Here is an 8,610-nt window from a genome sequence, read left to right on the forward strand (position 1 = left end):
GCCCCATGACCGGACACAAAAAAAAAGATGTGAAAAAAGATGTGGCTTCTTTTTTTTAAGGGATAAAACTCTCCATTCAAAGAGAGGAATGATCTGGTCATTCTCTGGTCACTTTGCCAGCTCAAAAGAAAACAAAGTTGACCCAAAGTTGTCAGAGTTTATGCAAATGCTGTGTAACTGGATATTAAACCAACACATCCTGTCTGCTTGATTGGTATGAGATATTCTGAACGGGTAGTAAACAAGAAAAGGGTGGGGGGGGGCTCATGTATTGTGAACAAAGCTATCTCACTGGTTAATTTGCTCAAAATTTGATGTTTGGCTTTATGCACTCTGCCGCTAGCCACATTTTTGTTTTCATATATTTTCCAAGCGCTACACACAGTTTTAGGAGCATTAGCTCAGGAATGTCTGTATACATATATACAGTATCTTGGGACTTTTATGTGTAGATTCAAATTTTTGTTCCTTTTGTTCTTTGGGCTTAGATAGAACAATGCTGTTTTAGCAATTAAACATCTTCCATGTTCTGAAAATAAAATCTACAGCTAAGCAACCCAAGGGCAGTGATGGGAGGGAAGGAATGAGAGAGAAGGAGGGAACAGCTGATACTAAGCAAAAGAAGTGTATATATCACCCAATAATGTAACAGCAAGTAACAGGCTGTATACCACCTCGAGAACAACAATAAAAAATTAAATAAAAATTTACAGCTAGTTAGAAAATTCTAATGTATGCAGTATGACTTTACTCTAAAAGAATATGTCTTTAAGTTAGCAACTTTCTATATCAGTGCTGTGCTGCTCAATAAAATTCATAATGAGCCAGGTGCCAGTGGCTCACGCCTGTAATCCTAGCTATTCGGGAGGCTGAGATCTGAGGCTTGCAGTTCAAAGTCAGCCTGGATAGACAAATCCCAGAGTCTCTTCTCTCCAATTAACCAGTAAAAAGCCAAAGTAAAGCCGTGGCTCAAGTAACAGAACACCAGCTTTGAATGAAAAAGCCAAGCAAGAGTTCAAGGCCCTGAGTTCAAGCCCGAGTTTAAAGACACACACACACACACACACACACACACACACACACACACACATTCTATAATGTAAGCTGAGCACACTCTAGAAGCTGAGGCTTCCTGAATAAGGACTTTGATGCCCTTCCACTGAACTCAGAACAAAACTCACAGTCCTTCCTTGTACAGAAAACCCTGGGCTATTTGTGCCTATTGTTCTTTCCAACTCTACTCTGACCACTGTCCTCTAATTCACTTTAGTTACTTTCAACTTATGAATCTCAGTCTCACCTCAGAACCTTTGCACATGCTCTTTTCATAACCACTTCCTCCTAGTCTTCCAGATTTTGAAATTTCTCCTGCTCAGCCAAGCCAACTTAAGTTCCCTCACCCCCACCCTTATTGTTGTCCATAATAGTACTCCCCAAAACTTATCAACTTTGTATTTTTTTCTTTCCTCCACTGGGGTGTAAGTCCTAAGTGTGCTTGAATTGCTTTTACAGTGGGTGGGAAAAGTGTTGCTAGCGATGTGAGCCTGTATCACAGCCATGGATGCTGGTACACAGTCAGATAGAGAAGGCCTCATTAGCTATGATACTGGAAGAGCATGCATTTCAACTGAATTCCAAAAATAATGATCCTAACAGGAGGATGTGCTACAAGAAGAGTTGTGGGAGAGTTCTCTTTTCCTTTTCCCCATTCCCAGAGAAAGCAATAGTTGGTAACCCGGTGTACAGATCTTGCTAGAAGACGCAATTCCTAATTTATCCACAAGGTGGCAGAGTAGAAAACTGGAGAGTGGAACCCGGAGAACTAGCCAGAAAACAAACAGGGTCCGTCAGTTTAGCTATTCAAGGGGTAGCCAGGATCCCAGTGAATCACTGGCGGTGGAGAGCTGGTGCTACAGCTTCTGAGACCACCTCCCTACTGTTGTAGCTGATGTCTGACCTGAAGTCTTTCCCCAGGTCATTTAACAACACATAAAGAATGAGACTATCAAGGCAAGGTAGTGCACACCAGTAATTCCAGCCCTTGGGAGGCTGAGGCAGTGGGATCAGGAGTTCCAGGCCAGCCTGGGCTACATGGTTAAACCTACTGCGTATAATTGCAGAACCCTAACATAGCTAGTTTTTTATCTGTATGAGTTTCCCAGATAACATTGTTGGGGGGGGAGTATGATCAAAGATAAAGAAAATGTCATAGAGCTGGGGGTTGTAATCCTCACACCTGTAATCCTAGCCACTCAGGAAGCTGAGATGTGAGGGTTGGGGTTCAAAGCCAGTCCAGGCAGGAAAGTCAGTGAGACTATTATCCGTGAGACTATTATGTATAATTAACCACCAGAAAACTTTCAAAATCTGGAAGACTAGGAGCAAAAAGGCACAGGGACAGCGCCCAGGACCTGAGTTCAAGCCCCATGATTGACAGAAAAATGTCCCACGGACTTTCTTGCCTGGGCTGGCTTTGAACTCTGCTTCTCAGATCTTAGCCTCCTGAACAGCTAGGATTACAGATATGAGCCACCAGCACCCTGAATCTTTTTTATTTTTTAATACAGAAAGATACTGAATCTGTCTAGACCATGAGAATGAGCATAGCTCCACATTTTTTAGACTAAGGATTAATAAAAATTCTAACAATCATTCCTATGTTTTTTTTTTTACTTCTCTTGTTGTTGTTGTTGTTGTTGGTCATGGGGCTTGAATTCTGGGCCTGGACTCTGTCCCTCAGTTCTTCAGCTCAAGGTAAGCACTCTACAACTTAAGCCACAGCGCCACTTCTGGCTTTCTGGTGATTTATTGGATATAAGAGTCTCACAGGGGCTGGGAAGATGGCTCAGTGGTAGAGTGCTTGCCTTGCATGCCCGAGGCCCTGGGTTCGATTCCTCAGCACCACATAAGCAAAAAGAAAAAAGTCGGAGGTGGTGCTGTGGCTCAAGTGGTAGGGACAGCGCCCAGGCCCAGAGTTCAGGCCCCTTGACTGGACCCAAAAAAAAAAAAAGAGTCTCACAGAATTTTCCTGCCCGGGCTGGTTTGAACTGTGATCCTCAGATCTCAGCCTCCTGAGTAGCTAGGATTACAGGTGTAAGCCACCAGTGCCCGGCTTATTTCTTTATCTCTCTTTCCCACTAGAATATAAGCTCTAAATTTTTACAATGGACAAATAATTATAGTGGAAAGTATAAGAAATGTAAATATCACCTGATGTTGAAGAAATAATTGTATTGTCAAAGCTCATAGAATTCACAAACTTTATAGACCATGATAATGACAATTTGCCTTGTGAAGGTTAAAATGTGTTTGCAACTTTAACTAAACATCACTATTCCAAAATTCTGTGATGGGCTGGGAAGGTGGCTCAGTGGTAGAGCACTTGCCTTGCATGCTCGAGGCCCTGGGTTCGATTCCTCAGCACCACATAAGAAAAAAGCCAGAAGTGGTGCTGTGGCTCAAGTGGTAGAGTGCTAGCCTTGAGCTGAAGAGCTAAGAGACAGCGCCCAGGCCCAGAGTTCAGGCCCCACAACCGGACCCCCCCCCAAAAAAACCAAAATACTGTGAAATAGGTGAAATTGATGTAATCACCTAATCTCAGTTAAAAAAAGAAAAAGAAAAGTGAGAGAAGGGGTGGGTTAGGAGCGATGGGTGACAATGTTATCAGACACTTTGTATTCATATACTGTTTTGTAGAATGGAAACTTCTTTGTACGACCACTTAAAGATAATAAAAAATTTAAAAAATAATCATTGTACTCAGGGCCTTGAGCTTGCTAGGCAGGCACTTACCACTTGAGCCATGCCTCCTGCCTGTTTTTGCCTTGGTTAATTTCAAAGGTAGAGTCTCACTTGATGCTCAAGCTGGCCTGGGCATACTTGTCTTTCCCTATGTCACTGGGCCCAGCCACTGTGCTTCTCCCATTGCTGTGATAACAGGCATGCATCACCACACCCAACCATTGGTGGAGATGGAGTCTCATAAATGTTTATACCCAGTTGGACTCGATCTCCTCCTCAAATAGCTAGGATTGCAGGCTTGAGCCACTACACCCAGCTTCTTTTATACTTCTTTCAAGTAGTGCTAGCAACCCCCCCCCCCCCACAAAGCTGTACATACACAAATACACACACTCATTGACACATCCACAGTGCAGGCAGATGGAGACTAGGGCAGATGCATTAGGTTGGTTCTCATAAATTCTTTACCACCTGCATTTTCTTTTTTCTTTTTTTCAAATAATTAGAAGATAATGAAAAACATGTTTTTGTTTTTGTTTTTTTATTGTGAGAATACCATACAGAGGAGTTACAATTACATAGTCAAGGTAACGAGTACATTTGTTATCAAGCATTGTTGCCTCCTCTTGGTTTCCCCTTCCCATCCCTTCCCATACTCCCCCCACGTCCCCCCCCCCCAACCCCCCCCCAACCAAAGTTGTAAAGTTCATTTTTCGACATAATGTCTTGTACATCTCATTGTTGCAATGGGTCCACCTGTATCCCTAGTTAAACGATTTGTTTTTTGCCCTTCCCCTCCACAAATTATACCAACATCAAATACAGTGAAAGCAACCACCTGCATTTTCTGACTTAACCAAGTGACCTGTTCTAAGCAATGGGAAGATGGAAGTCATGACATAAATGATTGTTACTGCTGGAAATGGCATTGTGGCTCAAGCAGTAGCGTGCTTGCCTTGAGCTGAAGAGCGCAGGGACAGCACCCAAGCCCAGAGTTCAAGCCCCACGACTGACCAAAAAAAAAAAAAAAGATTGTTACTGCAACCCACAGTGTTTAGGAGTGGTTTGTTATACAGCATTACCCTGACAGTAACTAACTGATACACGAGATTTTGTTTGGTTGCTTGTTTGGTTGGCTGGTTATGACAGAGGTCTCATTTTATAGCCCAGGCTGGCATGGAACTTACTAGATATTTACAGGGCTGACCTCAAACTCTTCACTCTTCTGATTCAGCCTTCTAGGTACTGGAATTACAAGCATGTACCACAATGCCCATCAATACAAGAGTTTTTATTGTCATTATAAAGGTGATATACAGAAGAGTTACAATTACATATGTCAAGTAATGAGTACAATTCTTTTTGGACAATATCACCCTACAAGAGATTTTAACAGGATGGTTAGGATTGTTCCTTTGTCAAAATTATTAATAAAATCCTAATGATAATAATTATCGTAAGTATAGGGTCCCGTAAGAATGTCTATTCAAAATCAAATTCATGTGTACTATGTAGGTAATGGACTATACTGATCATAGCATCATCAATAGACCTGAGATTAGCCAGGTGTAGCAATCCCAACACTGAGAAAATGGGGGCAGGAGGAGCAAGAGTTCAAGGCCACCCTGGATTACATAATAAGACACTTGCAGAAAGTGGGAGGAGGGGGTGAAGGGGGGATTAGGGAGAGGGAAGAGGGAGTAGGAAGAAAGAGAAAGAGGAGGAGAGGGGAAAGGAAGGGAGGGGAAGCAGAAGGAAGGAGGGAAAAGAGGAGGAAAGGAGGGAGGGAGCCCTATGTCTATCATTGTTGGTCCATCTCTATCTGAAATTAACCTGAATTGTATTTACGTCCTTCTCCCACCCTCAGACACATGATAGAAAGTCCACAAAACCATTTCAAAGGACCAAATATAAGGTGTTTTTGTTGTTGTTCATGATGATGATGATGATTTTTGTTTTTTGTTTTTGTTGGTCATGGGGCTTGAACTCTGGGCCTGGGGACTGTCCCTCAGCTCTTTAGCTCAAGGCTGGCACTCTACTTCTTGAGCCACAGTGCCACTTCCAGTTTTCTGAGTGGTTTATTGGTGATAAGAGTCTCATGGACTTTCCTGCTGAGGCTGGCTTTGAACCACAATCCTCAGATCTCGGCCTCCTGAGTAGCTAGGATTACAGGCGTGAGCCACCTGCGCCGGGCTTGATGATGTTTTTTGATGTACTGTATTGAAGTTCTTTTTTTTCCCCCCCTTCTTTTTTTTCTCTTTTTCCCTTTGGTTTATCCCCTGTAGTCACTGTGTTTGATTCTGGTACCTTGTGTCTTGTATATGCATTTATGTGATTTGGGGAAGGGAAAGGGAATAACAAAATAGTGAAACAAAGGACAAAGGGTGAACCAATGCAACAGCGACACTTACAAAACGCTAAATTGGAAATTCACTCTACAACATGGAGGGGAGAGGGGCTAGTCAGGAGAGAGGGAAATTGGGAGAAAAACGAGGGAGGGGTGACAATGTTTGACAAGAAAAGTACTCACTACTATGTAACTGTAAACCCTCTGTCCATGACCTTTACAACAAAATTAAATTTTAATAAAGGACCAAATATACAAAAATACCCAGATTAATCATGCACGTATTAAGATATACAACTTTACATGCTGTAGAAATACAAGCACATCTTCAGTAGATGGGAAAGTGTGGCTGGGTCTGTGGGCATCCGCTCTGCTGTCCCGGGCTCCCCTTCCTGCCATCAACATTCCTTCACACGCCCTTCCTGTTTTGAGCAGCGGAACAAGAACAATACGAAGGTGGCCTGGTTCACACAAGGGCCCTTCCAGCTTCCACAAATGGGCTTTCATTTCTCCTCAGGCCCAAGACATTGGCCTTGACTGCCCAGCAGGTGAGGACATCTGAGGTCAGCCACCATCCCTCTCACAAGGCAGAGCCAGCTACTGTCCAACCAAAACAAGAAGCATTGGCAGAGAGGCAGGAATGTGGGACAGGGGACAATGGCTGTAGGAGGGCAGCAGGACATGGGTGGAATAAATTTGTTCAGCCTCTTCCAAGGCTGCTGTCAGTTTATGCTTCCTTCAGGAAAAGCACAGGGCTTTAATTGGAAGAGACCATGCTGGTCCTGGGAAAAAATAGTGAAATACGAGTGTTTTTCTCTGTGATTATCAGCCAGGCTGAGAAAACTTCAGGGACATCAAGGGACCCGTTCCAAAGGGGTTCTCGAACCTCACAGAGTATTAAGGACCACCTGGAATTTCACCAGACATCTCAGAATTCTCTAACATCGAAGGTAAGACAATTTTTTTAAAAAGAAAGCACGAACTTGGGGCATATGCACACCTGTAATCCCAGCAGTCAAGAGGCTGTGGTAGGAGGACTCTGGGTTCAAGGCCAGTCTGAAGTACAGAACAAGACCCTATCTCAAGCCTCATGCTTGTAATCCAAGTTCTCAGGAGGCTGATAGCTGGAGGACCTCGGTTCAAACCAGTCAGGGCAGGAAAAGCCTAAGAAATTCTATCTTAAATTAACCAGTAAAATGTTAGACTGGGGTGGTATGCCTCAAGTGGTAGTGTACCAACCATGAGCATCCCCTGCACTGGCACAAAAAAGAGGGAGGGGCAATTTAGCTGGGCACTGGTGGTAACTGGCTCACACCTGTAATCCTAGCCTCTCTGAAGGCAGAAATCTGAGGATAACAGTTCAAAGCCAGCCTGGTCAGGGAAGTCCATGAGATCCTTGTCTGCAATTAATCACAAAAAAAAAAAAAAAAGCTGGAAGTAGAGCTGTGGCTCAGGGTGGAAGAGAGCTTAGCCTTGCGCACAAAAGCACAGGGACAGTGCCCAGGCCCTGCACGACAGCGATAGAGAGAGCAGTTATCCAAATGAGTTGACAACGTGTGTGTGCATGAACACCTCCACACAGCTGTTCACACCTTTATTTGCAAGTATTTATTTCAAAACTTTGAAGCAGTCAAGACGTCCTTCCAGAGCTGAATGGATAAACGGCGGTACGTTCAGCCCATAGGACATCACTTAGCACTAAAAAGAAATGAGCTTCCAACACATGGAAAGACAGAGACGAGCTCCGAATGTGTATTCGCGAGCTGAAGAAGCCAGTCTGAGCAGACTGACAGGTGCACCTGGCACAGATGTGCACCTAGCAAAGATGTGCACCTGGTACAGATGTGCACCTGGTACAGATGTGCACCTGGTACAGATGTGCATCTGGATTTGTTTTTCAGGACGACTCAGCTGATGAGATCTGTGCTTCCTCCGCAGGGGAAGATCGACCTTTCCTCTGGAGGAGGCTCTGCATGTGCTGTCATTCCCATAGAATTTTCCACGATGACCAATTTACTTATGGGGCTCAAATCCCTGCATCCTCCTTTGCTCCGCCCCCGTTTCCCTTAACCACGCCCCCACCTCCACGGAATCCCGCCCCAGACCTTCAGGCCTTACTGCTTTCTGAAGCCACGCCTCAGCTCTGGCCCTGCCCAGTCACCGTGCGCTTAGCTGCAGGCCCCGCCCCACCAGGTCCCGCCTAGCGTGGGACACACCACTACAGGCCACGTCCTGTCCACAGTTGTGTGCGCTGCTTCAAGTCCTGACCTTAATATGACCCTGCTCATCGTAGCTACAGGCCCCGCCCTAGCCATGGCCCCGCCCATCATGGGGTGGTACGCCACCTCAGGCCCTGCCCATCCATGGGTTGCGCGGCTACAGACCCCGCCCATCGTGGGGTGCGCCCCCGCAGGCCCCGCCCATCCTCAGGGTGCGCTACCATAGGCCCCGCCCATCGTGGGGTGCACCCCCGCAGGCCCCGCCCATCCTCAGGGTGCGCTACTATAGGCCCCGCCCAGCCG

This window comes from Dipodomys spectabilis, unplaced genomic scaffold (genome assembly GCF_019054845.1).
Source record: "Dipodomys spectabilis isolate Male_0828 unplaced genomic scaffold, ASM1905484v1 ptg000018l, whole genome shotgun sequence".
NCBI classification, from domain to species: Eukaryota; Metazoa; Chordata; class Mammalia; order Rodentia; family Heteromyidae; genus Dipodomys; species Dipodomys spectabilis.